At 45.8% G+C, this 12,806-nt stretch overlaps 1 protein-coding gene across 3 annotated transcripts in view; it reads right to left on the reverse strand.

Annotated features, from left to right (window-relative positions):
* Positions 1-3,243, reverse strand: part of RAP1A (RAP1A, member of RAS oncogene family) — a 69,490-nt gene extending 66,247 nt beyond the window's left edge. The window contains exon 1 of one of the 3 annotated variants that reach the window (XM_066352446.1): positions 3,104-3,243. The gene's annotated coding sequence lies outside the window, so the exon portion shown is untranslated. Of the gene's footprint in view, positions 1-2,630; positions 2,801-3,056; positions 3,068-3,103 lie in introns of those variants that run through there. The other 2 variants (XM_066352447.1, XM_066352449.1) reach the window with 2 other exon arrangements.
* Positions 3,244-12,806: the final 9,563 nt, after the last annotated feature.

Here is a 12,806-nt window from a genome sequence, read left to right on the forward strand (position 1 = left end):
AAATTAAATCTAATGATCTAAAATATCTTTATAATTCAAATTATTTTTAAAATAGCAAATAATAATACTCAATGCAGGTGACAATGTCATGAAACTTAAGATCAACAACTGTGGCTATCACTTTAACTAGCACAACTCACTCTGACGGAATTCATAGATACAACACCAAGTACACAAGTACATTCCTGTACTTTGATGAAAAGTTGCATTCACAAAACTGTTCATTTCATTGTTATTTTAATAGCGATAAGGAACCTAACTACCTATATGTCCCTCATCAGGTCCATGGACTAATTTGCTACCCTGAAAAAGATCTGAAATGATGACTAACCTCCTGATTGGTCCTCCAGCTTCTACTCTTGCCTCCCTCCATCCCCACACCAACTTATTTCCACACAACAGCCAGAATGACACTCACAAACTTAAGTCAGAACAGGTCTCTCTTTGACTCAAAACTCTCTAATGGCGTCCAATATACTTCACAGTAAGATGTAAAGTTCTGACCCGGCCTGCAAGGCCTTATGGTGTGGCCCCTGCTACTTCTCTAACCTCAAGTACCCCTCTCTCACTTTCCCTCTTGCTTCCCTCAGTTCCTTCAGGTCTCTGCTCTAGTCTCCTGCCTTTCCTGCCTGGCCCTTCCCCGACACCGTCTCTCTCACCTTCTTAAAATGTGACATATTCTCTATTTATGTGGTCATGGTCCATTTCTCCTGATTAGAATATAAACTCTATGATAGTAAGGACTCTGTTTTATTCCAAAAGACATTCAAAAAGGCACTTGTTGAATTAACACTGAATGTTGACACAATAATTATTAACTACATGAAATACTATGCATATAAACAAGCTTGGAAGAGAACAGGAAAATTGAATAGTTTGATTTGTGAACATTTTCAAGAGCTGTTCATACTGCTCAGAAGAAGTCTGTACAATGAAAAGCCTAAGTCCATCATGATTAGGATTTTAAGCTTCCAAAAGCCAACTAACTATAGCAATCTTATTTCCTTGGAAGTCATCAGTAACTGTTACTGACTGGTAAGAGTTATTAACGAGAACTTTGTCCCACAAAATTGCAATGACAATCATTCTTAAATCTTGTTCTCACAGACCCAAAGTTTAACCTGTTCATGTAAATCCTGCCATTCCTGAGGACACACAGAAAATGAACACAGGCTTTTGAACAGCTTTAATATGAAACAGAGTAATATTCAGTCGAGGGTTTCAGAGGCTCCCTGAAACTAAAAGCAAAATTTTGTGCATAAATGCCTATTTCTTTTTTTCTGCAGTCTATTTATTTTGTCATATTCTCTAAGGTGCCAGTGGCCTAGAAAAGGTCAAGAATTACTATTTTATATCTTGGAAGTGAAATGCAATATTCAAATGAAAGCTACCTCTCAAAGCATAAAAAACACGTGATACCTAGACATATTTGTAATCAATTCATTCAAGAAATACCAAGTGCCTACCATGCGCCAGGCACTGTATGATCCTTAAAAACTTTAGCCTAATCATAGTTCGCAGAACACAATTCAAAATGGGAAACAAAATTCACTGAAACACCAAAATAAAAAAGAATTTCAACCAACGCAAATATAATTTCAAAACAGAAAGTGTTATAGGAAATCATAATAAAGACACAAAGGAGCCCAGGGCCTCAGGTCGTGCTTTTTACGTCAAAATGTGGCAGATATCAATTACATCAAAAGAAAAGAAAAACTACACACACGCATGCCCACCCCCACACACTGACAGGAAACCAAAAGAAAGTTTCCAAATCCTGTTTCCAGCAGCATCCCTTCCGAGGCTGCCCTTCGGCGCGCTTTTGAAGGTAGGAGCCCCACGCCAACACTGAGAGCTGATACTTTATTCTTACTGTGATTAAAAACTGAAAGAAGCCTCCTCCCACACTCAGGAAGCAGAAAACCACGGCCACCTGTAAGGCCGTGGCCCATTAACCTCCTGCCCTCTAACTCTTCCCTTTCAGTTCCTACACCCTCCTCCCTTCAAAGCAATGACAAGACGATCCTCCCTCCCAAAACGACGTGCCTAACTGCTCAACGCTGGTTCTTTTCCCAAGGAAGTCAAAAGGTCCCCTAAATTCTGGTCCTTTGCCCTGTGACAAGACTCCATTTTTTTTAGGCACAAATGTCTTCCTTCATTTTCTCCCCCTGACAGTAAATTACACAATTCAGCTTAAGACACTGTCCCTTAACTTCCTGAGTGAGGGGGCAAACGACAACCCTGCTAAGCCCCAGTTTGAAGGAAGACAAGAATCAGACGGATCTCGTCCCTAACAAAATTCAGAAAGGCAGAGACACCTCCCCCCCCCCCCCAAAAAAAAAGCAACGTCGAAAAGGCGAACAGACGGCATGCTACGGAAGACTCGCGGAAAAGAGGGCGGGAAAGGGGCCGGGAGGCGCAGTGGGATGTAGCGATGTCAGCCCTGTGCACGCGGGGAAGAAAGGGACGCAGGGGCGACCCTGGACCCCGACAGAAGTGAACACGAGGCAGCGCTCCCGGCCACCCGCACCTCGCCAGCACAGGAGGGCGGACGGAGAATTCACCCAACCCGCCGACTCCCTCTTCGCGTGCCCCCCAAAGGGCGAGCTAGGTTTAGAGGAAGCTCTGACCCTGGGCTGGGGACAAGCAAGAGCAACAGAGCGGCGATGTCCGAGCTTCTCCATCTGTCGGGCAGCGCGGGGCGAGGGCACTGTGTCCGGGGAGATGGCGAGGGAAATGGGCTTGTGCCATGACACCTCCGGGAGTTGGAGGGTGGGGGACACAATGTCCTCTTTCTCTCCCACACCCGGCCCGGGCCCCTCCCGTCCGTCTCCCGCAGGCCCAGCCACAGTCGACCGGCTCCGTCCGCGGGCGTGGTTGGCTCTGGCCCTGGCGGCGGCGGAGCGGCGGCCGGGCCTCCGCGAACCCTGGCCCCTCCCGCCGGCCAGGCCCCCGGGCCGCCGCCCCGGACACCGAGGGAACGCGGACGAGGAAGGGGGAGCCAAGGGACTGACCGGCGACAGGAGTCGCCTCAACCCCGGCTCGGCCGACCCGCGCCCCCCGGTCCCTCTGGGGTGGCTCCGGCTCCCCGCCCCTCACTCACCCCCCCGGTCCAGCGCCTCCTCCACCTCCTCCTCCTCCTCCTCCCTCCTCTCGGCCGTGGCTCCTGCTCGAGCTCTGCGCGGCGACGGCGGCAGCAGCCTCGAGAGCGGCGGCGAGGGCGCCTCCAGAACGCGCACGCACGCCGCACGCAGGCCCCACCCCCTAGCTCCACCCCGCCCCTCCGAGTTAGCGTCAGCTTGGTTTCGGCCCCGCCTTCCCCGCGGCTTTCCGGAGCCCGCTTAAAGGGGTAGTGCAGGAAGGGGCGGGGAGAGCTAAGACGGTGGGGGAGGTGTGGAGAGTCGCGGCTCTGCGGAGGGTGGGACGTGGAGGTGCGTAAGGCTGGAAATGAGCTGAGGAAGGGTCCAAAGATGCAGAAGGAGTAGAAGCTTGGGGGGAATGCAATCATTGGACTAGTACTAATTGAACACCTAGTTGGTGCCAGGCACGGATCTAGGCGCAAGGGATGGGATAAAGCCAAGCCGTAGGCAAGCAAAGGCCGTCGTGAAGCTTGCCTTCTAGGGGGTGGGAGAGGGGTGACAGACAACAAACAAGTAAACAAAAATTTCAGATAGTGACAAGTGATGTGAAAAAAGATAAAGCAGGGAAGGGGGTGACTTTATTGCTGACTAGGTACTGCCACTCTGAGCACAGACACGTATGATATATGCTGGCACGAGCCTAGTAAATACCTTGGAAGGGGGGAGGACAGCCTTTCCAAGCTGAAAGAAAATCATTATAAGCTTAGAGATGGGAATCCAGTATTGCAGGAACAACAAAAGGCCGGCATGGAGAAGTGGCCTGATCCTATGGAGCCTTATAAGCTGTTATTATAAGAGCAACAGAAAGCCATGGGAGGGTGAGTAGAGGAATGACAACTTCTGATTCACATTTTTAAAAGTTACTCTTGTTAATATATGTAAAGTACACCATAGGGAAACACAGATGTCCACAGATGACCAGTCAAGAGGCTGTTTGCGGTAGATTGGAATAGGATGGGAACAGAGAAGGGGTGAGAAGAGTGAGTGCTCTTCAGACACATTTCGAACTGGAATGGATTTGGCAGTGTGTGAAAGAGCAGAAAGGTCCCGGATGATTCTTAGATTCAGGGCCTGAAGGATGGGTTAATGGCAGTGCTATTTAGTGAGTTGGGGAAGACAGGTCAGGTAGGAGGAACACCAGGAGAGGTGGAATGTTGGATGATAAGACTTGTTTCAGGAAGGTAGTAGTGATCAGTCTAATCAAATACTGATGAAATGAATAAGATGAGATCTGAGCATCTGAAGGCTGAATTTGGCCTGATGAAGGTGGCTAACAGTCCTTGACCAAAGCAGTTTCATTGCGGTCATAGGGAAGAAAGTCTGATTAGGGTGTTGTTAACAAGAGAATGGGAGGTGAGGAAGAGAAAGTGTTTATAGCAAGTCTAAAGAGCTCTTGGGGAGCTTTGCTGCAAAGAGCAACTGATAACCAGGCAGCAGCCAAAGGATTACTTGGGATCAGGGGAGAGTATTTTAAAATGGAAGCTGTTTCCTCATGTTGGTATTCTGGATTGATTCTCTAGGGCAGGGGTCGGGAACCTATGGCTCGCGAGCCAGATGTGGCTCTTTTGATGGCTGCACCTGGCTCACAGACAAATCTTTAATAAAAAAATAATAATGTTAAAAATATAAAAAATTCTCATGTATTACAATCCATTCATTTCTACCACTCATGTTCATGGTTGTGGGTGGCTGGAACCAATCACAGCTGTCCTCCGGACAACACCAAATTTTTATTGGATAATGCATAAGGTACACAAGTTGTTGTATGGCTCTCACGAAATTACATGTTAAAATATGTGGCGTTCATGGCTCTCTCAGCCAAAAAGCTTCCCGACCCCTGCTCTAGGGGGATACAGGTGATGGGCAGAGGATAAGAGGATACATCTGGGGAAGATTGTCCTCAAGTAGGGGAGAAGCAATTGGACCTAGCAGAGAAGTAAAGGGGTTGGCCTTGGATAAGAGCAAGGACAGTATGCTCACACACTATTTTTGGAAAAAAGGCCAAGTCTGTGGGCGCAAATGCAGGGATGTCAGGTGGTACATGGGTGGCATGCTCAGGCAACCGTGGAGCAGAAGGGGCAGGTGGCTACTGAAATCCAGCCCCTGTTCTGCCAACCAAACTGTGAGGCACATCAGCCTGGGAGAAGGGGCACCTTTTCTAAACACACACACACACACATAGAGTACACTTTTCCCCAGTTCATACGGCATGTGCCAGCTGCCTCACTGGGTTTGATGAGTTAGATCTGGGCTGTGTACTTTCCCTTACTTAATGTAATAAAAAGCTGTAAGTAGGGGAGAGTCTGTTGGCTATTTGAAGAGAGAAGGAGGTGAGAAAGTGGAACAGTTACTAGAGAAGTGTAGCAGTCTGGACAAGGCTAATGGCCCTCTTGAGGTGGTGATCCTATATTTAAAGTGAGACCACTCAGCAAGGTTATGTGGTTTTTCGACTGCCACATTCCATTGCTGGGTGGGTGGTTAGGTGGGGGGAGGAGGGATTGAGGGAGAGTTACCATATTTCCCCATGTATAAGACGCACCCTTTCCCCAAAAATTTGGGGTCTAAAAACAGGGTGCGTCTTATACAGTGGTTGAAGATTTTTTTACTTGGCATTTCCCGCTTTTTCGCATGGATGAAGAGTTGTATGAATTTTATAACGAATAAAATTTGAGTTCAATAACTTTATGTAATATATTTTACTTCAATTTTTGGGCCCCAAAATTAAGGTGCAGCTTATTCGTGGGGAAATAGGTGGATTTGACCAGGGCAGGGTTTTGCTGATGAGGGTCAACGGGAGGGGGAAGGAACATGCCGCGGTAAGAGCCGTAGACCTTGGGATCTACACTGGGAGGGAAGAGAGGGCAAGTCCAAAAGCGGTCTGGCCAATGGTTTGGTGGTCCCCGTGGGAGAGAATAGTTCAAGAGGAAGCAATCAAGTGAGTGGAGGCGCCCAGGGGACTTCCCAAGGACTGAGCACGGGGAGCTGTGAGGGAGGCGTTTAGGAGAGGGGAAGTGAAAGTCTCCGAGAGAAAAAGCCTCCAGGGCTGGGGGCTGCACTGCCCGTGGGCCCCTGCCCGCCTCTGTATAGGTGAGAGTCGGGCGGGGAGAGGTTGAGGGGGCTTAACAAGTTGGGGAGAAATGGGGTGCAGGAGGGAATAAGCCAACTAGATAGTGCCAGGCCCCTTTATAAGCCTTGGGAGAACCCGGGGTGCCTTGCTCTCCCCCACCTCCTGTCACCCTGGACACCTGCACATTTGTGTAGCTGCTTTCTCCTGCCTGCTGTTCGAAACTAAAGGACGTCTTTCCTCCTAGATCCAGCTCCACCTCCTGATTTCCCTTTGCAGCTCACGGCTCTACCTTTCCCAGTTACTCAGCCGCCTTTAATCCATTTTCCCGTCCCTTTACCCAGTTAGTCCCCAACTCATAGCCTTCCTCACTGTCCAGTAGGACATTGTGCCATGATGGACATGCTCTAGACCTGCATCGTCTGACGCAGTGGTGACACGCAGCCGTTGAGCACTTGAAAGGTGGTTAATACGACTGAAGAATGGAATTTTGAATCTTTCTGAACTTTAATGAGTTTTAATTAGGTTTCAATAGCTACATGTGGCTGGTGGCTACTATGTAACAGACAGGCATGGATCCTTCCTGTACAATGTCTCTCCCAGCTGTCATCTCTGTCTGCACTGCTGCTCTCCTAGGTCGGGGACTGATTGCCTCTAGCCTAGACTTTGGTCTCCTGCTTAGTTTTTTCTGCTTTAACCCATCTTGTATTTTTGCCAGAACCTTCTCTGTAAAGCAGTGGCCAGATCACAACCTCACCATACTTAAGAATTTATCAGTAGTTCCCTGTCAAAATAGGTGCAAACTACTTGGTTTGCCATTTGTGCAGAGCTGTATCTCCAGCTAGCTTTCGCAGCCTGGCCTCGACCACACCCTCACATAGAGGGAGCTCATCCTCAAGCGAAATTGACCTACTCACTATGATTCCCACCAACTTTTTACAAAGGAGCCAACTCATTTGCTTGAATTGTTTCTGCCTGGAACAATGCCTCCCATCCCTATTCCAAACCCGAAATTTGTTAAAGTCCTTGAAGGTCCGTCTCATATTGCAGCTCCTACCTGGAATCCTTTCTGATTTTGCCTCTCCTCTGAAATCCCGCTGTTTCTGTTTTTTTTTTTTTTTTTTTTTTTTTTCTTTTTTTTTTTTTTTTTTCATTTTTCTGAAGCTGGAAACAGGGAGAGACAGTCAGACAGACTCCCGCATGCGCCCGACCGGGATCCACCCGGCACGCCCACCAGGGGGCGATGCTCTGCCCACCAGGGGGCGATGCTCTGCCCATCCTGGGCGTCGCCATATTGCGACCAGAGCCACTCTAGCGCCTGGGGCAGAGGCCACAGAGCCATCCCCAGCGCCCGGGCCATCTTTGCTCCAATGGAGCCTCGGCTGCGGGAGGGGAAGAGAGAGACAGAGAGGAAAGCGTGGCGGAGGGGTGGAGAAGCAAATGGGCGCTTCTCCTGTGTGCCCTGGCCGGGAATCGAACCCGGGTCCTCCGCACGCTAGGCCGACGCTCTACCGCTGAGCCAACCGGCCAGGGCCCCGCTGTTTCTGTTTTTACTTCTGTGCTGCCTTGCTATGTATTTGGTGCATTTATTTTATTCCCTTTACTAAATATTCTACCTTGTAGATCCCAATGTGTGTTTTGTTTGTTTGTTGTTGTTGTGTGTGACAGAGACAGAGAGTCAGAGAGAAGGACAGATAGGGACAGACAGACAGGAAGGGAGAGAGATGAGAAGCATCAATTCTTTGTTACAGCACCTTAGTTGTTCAATGATTGCTTTCTCATATGTGCCTTGACCGTGGGGCTACAGCAGAGTGAGTGATCTCTTGTTCAAGCCAGTGACCTTGGGCTCAAGCTGGTGAGCCTTGCTCAAACCAAATGAGCCTGTGCTCAAGCTGATGAACTCGGGGCTCGGGGGCTCGATCCTGGGTTCTCCGCATCCCAGTCCGATGCTCTATCCACTGCGCCACCGCCTGGTTGGACTAGATCCCTGTGTTTTAATTATGTTAGTGTCCTTCGCAGTGTTGGTCTTGTGCCTTTTATATACATACATAAGGCACTCCTCAAGTAGCCACTGCATTGAGTTATACACTTTTGTAGAACCAAGAGTAGCATCTCTAAGCCTCAGTGAGAATGTCTTTGTGCCCTGGGAGGAACAAAAAGAAAAAGAAGCAGAAGCCAAAAGCAGTTCTTTCATGGTGCTCCCGTCGCCACTGAGAATTTCCTAAGTTGGAAGGCCAAGCTTTGTGCAGAACTCTTGGAAATGAAAAAAGAAAGGAATGAAAGACAAAGAACAAGCAGGACAAAAGAAATTAAGTGGGAAACAGCTATTTGAAACAGATCAGAAACTTGACCCAAGACCTCCAGTTTTTAGAGGATTCAGGAAACAGTATGGAGGCAGATGAGTCTTTGTTCCAGGAAATAGCTGAGTTAGAGCTTGAGGATGATGAGGCTCACCCAGACCACAATCCTACTGACCCAGAGCGTGACTTCACGGGCTAAGGGACCGTCCCCTGTGCAGAGAGGCACGACTGCCATGACATCTGTGCTGCCCATGCTGACAGGGTGTTGATTGCCCTTTATTTTTCTAAGGGAAAATAATTTTCGGGGAAATATAGCCTCTCATAGCTTTCATCATTGAACTTAAACTGACCCTACATAAAAATAAAACCATGAGATTTTTCTAGCAGGAGATTCAAACTTTCAAAGAAAAACAGACCGGCTACATTTCTTTTTCCTTCCAAATGCTTCCCAAATGTACGGTAGTTTTACAACTCAGTTCTAGCTTGTAATCCTAGAGAGTGTGATGTGCTTAGAAATGTCAGGACCTGCGTAGGCACTCCTCTGGTCAGTTTATGGGAAAAGGCCTTTCAGAAGCGTTCAGATGGTGACACGGATCAATAAAAAGAGGCTTCCATCTAACAAACGTTTAGAAAATGTATTTTTAGACCTCAGACTCTTAGAAACGTATAACCCGAGAGTAGAATTACATCTGCTATGCCCTGCAATGCCTAATATATCCTGTTGGTGCAGTGGATTTGAAGAGCAGCTATAATATTTTACATAAAAATATACCTTCCACATGTAGTCAGTACCTTGCACACATTTATTCAACAAACTTAAGCGGAGTGCTTGCTACTTGCCAAGTGCTTATGCTTACTGCAGAGGATACAGTGATAGGAAAGATATGGTCCTTGCCTTCAAGAAGGTAAAACTGTGACCTGACGTTGGTATATCACTCTACAGTTTTCAAAATGATTCCACAGTACCTAATTTAATCTTACCAACAATGTCAATCATTAAAGTTTGCTTAAGTCTCATTTTGCAGAGGGGAAAACTTGCTCAGAGGAATTAAATGAATTGCACAAAAACATAGAGCTATTAATAGGCAAGATCTCAAACAGGAACTGATCTTTGGGTGACAAAACGTTGATTGAACTAAAATGTAATTTTCCTGTAGGCAGGGACCCATTCTGTTTTGTTTACTACTGTATTCCCAGAGCCTAGAAAGCTGCCAGGCACATGGTTCTCACTAAATATTTCAGGAATGCGTGTGTTGCAGAGAGAGAGAGAGAGAGAGAGAGAGAGAGATAGAATGTTTATGTGCTAACTTGATCTTTTCTATATTAGTGCTACTCAAAATGTGATCTATGCACTGGGGCAGGTCCACAAAATTGTTTACTACCAATTTTCTTAGTCCATTTGGGCTGTTCTAACAAAATAGCACAGACCAAGTAGCTCATGAACAACCGAAATTCATTTCTCATGGTTCTGGAGGATTAAAGTCTGAGCTCAGGGTGTTAGCATGATCCTGTTCTGCTTAGGGCCTTCTTTCTGGTTCATCACAATGTATTCTTCCTGTGTCTTCACCTGGAGGAAGGGGCCAGGGATCTCTCTGAAGTCTCTTTTATAAGGGCACCAATCCTGTACATGTGGGCTCCATCCTCATGGCCTAAGCACCTCCCAAATCCCCACCTTCTAATCTGTCATCTTCAGGGAATTAGCATTTCAATATATGAATTTTCAAGGGACACAACCATTTGAACCATAGCACCAGCTGACCTTAAGATAAGTATAAAAAAACGAGAGTAAGCATTTAGAATATTTTGTGGCAGCTTGACGTTGCTGTGACGTACAAGCAAGTGACCATAGACTTGTCTAACTGAGCAGAGCATAAATCAGTAGAGGTGTTGTCCTGCTCATGTGGTGACTCACATATAGGACGAGTTCTGTACTTGTCATTTGGCCATCTAATTTTTTTTTTTTACCTTTTTATGCCCCCTCATTCATTTCTCCTACTCTCTGAGCCCCTGCCTCTGGCAATTACCAGTCTGTTCTCTAGATCTATGAGCTTGGTTTATTTGAGATTCTACATATAAGAGATGTCAAACGGTATTCGTCTTTCTCTGTCTGATTTATTTAACTTGGCATATTGGCAAGATTAAATATTTTTTATGGCTGAATAGTGTTCCATATAGAGTGTGTGTGTGTGCGCGCACACACACGCATCACAATTTCTTTTTTTTTGCATTTTTCTGAAGCTGGAAACAGGGAGAGACAGTCAGACAGACTCCCGCATGCGCCCGACCGGGATCCACCCGGCACGCCCACCAGGGGCGACGCTCTGTCCACCAGGGGACGATGCTCTGCCCATCCTGGGCATCGCCATGTTGCAACCAGAGCCACTCTAGCGCCTGGGGCAGAGGCCACAGAGCCATCCCCAGCGCCCGGGCCATCTTTGCTCCAATGGAGCCTTGACTGCGGGAGGGGAAGAGAGAGACAGAGAGGAAGGTGCGGTGGAGGGGTGGAGAAGCAAATGGGCGCTTCTCCCATGTGCCCTGGCCGGGAATTGAACCCGGGTCCTCCACATGCTAGGCCGACGCTCTACCGCTGAGCCAACCGGCCAGGGCGCATCACAATTTCTTTATCCATTCATTTACTGATGGACACTTAGGTTGTTTCCATATCTTGGCTATTGTAAAAAGTGCTGTGATGAATGTGGGAGTGAACATATCTTTACAAGACAGTGTTTTTGTTTTCTTCAGATAAATACCCAGAAGTGGAATTGCTTGACCATATGGTAGTTCTATTTTTAATTTTCTGAGGAAAATTCATACTGTTTTTTCTTAGTAGCTGGACCAATTTATATCCCCACCAACAATGCAAAAGTTCCCTTTTCTCCATATTCTTGCCAACACATGTCTTTTTGGAAACAGCCATTCTAACAGGTATGAGTTAATATCTCATTGTGGTTTTGATTTGCATTTTCCTGATGATTAATGATGTTGAACATCTTCTTTTCATGTACCTGTTGAACATCTGTTATATATATCTTCATTGGAACAATGTCTGTTTAGAGCTTCTGCCCATTTTTTAATAGAATTGTTTGGGGTTTTTTGCTACCGAGTTGTATAAGTTCTTTATTTATCTTAAATATTGACCCCTTATCAGACATGATTTGCAAATGTTTTCTCCCTTTCAGAAGGTTGCCATTTGTTTTGTTGACAGTTTCCTTTGCCGTGTAGAAGCTTTTTAGTTTGATGTAGTCCCACTTGTTTATTTTTTGTTTTGTTGCTCTTACTTTTGGTGTCAGATTCATAAGTCACCACCATGACCCAGGTCCTGGAGCTTACCACCTGTGTTTCCCCTAGGAGTCTTATGATTTCAGGCCCTACATTCAAGTCTTTAATCCACTTTGAGCTAATTCTGTGTAAGAGGGTGGTCCAGTTTTTATCCTTTTGTATGTGGCTGTCCAGTCTTCCCAACGCCATTTATTGAAGAGACTGTCCTTTCGCCATTGTAGACTGTTGGCTCTTGTGTTGTAAATTAATCGACCATATATATGTAGATTTGTTTCTGGACTCTCTGTTGTGTTCCATTGAGGCATGTGTCTGTTTTTATGTCCATCTCATACTATTTTATTTATTATGGCTTTGTAATAGAGTTTGGAATTAGGGAATGTGATGCCTCTAGCTTTGTTTTTTCTCAAGATTGCTTTGGCTATTTGGGATCTTCTGTGACTCCATACAAATTTTAGGATTGTTTATTTTATTTCTGTGAAAATTGCCATTGGGATTTTCATCAGGATGGCATTGAATTTGAAGATTGCTTAAGGTAGTATGAACATTTTAACAATATTAGCCTTTCACTCCATTAGCCTGGAATATTTTACTATTTATTTGGGTCTACAATTTCCTTCCTTAATGTTTCCTAGTTTTCAATATGCTGATTTTCACCTCCTTAAATTTATTTCTAGGTATTTTATTATTTTTGATGCAATTATAAGTGAGATTGTTTTCTTTTCTTTTTAATAGTTTGTTATTGTATAAAAATGCAACCAACTTTTGTGTATTGATTTTGTATTCTGCAATTTTACTGATTCGCTTATTAGTTCTAACAGTGCTTGATGGATTCTTTAGGATTTTCTGTATATAATATTATATTCAATATCATCTACACATTGTGACAGTTTTACTTCTCCCTTTGCAACTTGGATTTCTTTTATTGTTTTTCTTGCCTAATTGCTCAGGCTAGGACTTCCAATACTGTGTTAAAAAAAAAAGTGGCAACAATGGGCATCCTTGTCTTATTTTTTACTTTTTAAA

This window comes from Saccopteryx leptura, chromosome 11, assembly GCF_036850995.1.
Source record: "Saccopteryx leptura isolate mSacLep1 chromosome 11, mSacLep1_pri_phased_curated, whole genome shotgun sequence".
NCBI classification, from domain to species: Eukaryota; Metazoa; Chordata; class Mammalia; order Chiroptera; family Emballonuridae; genus Saccopteryx; species Saccopteryx leptura.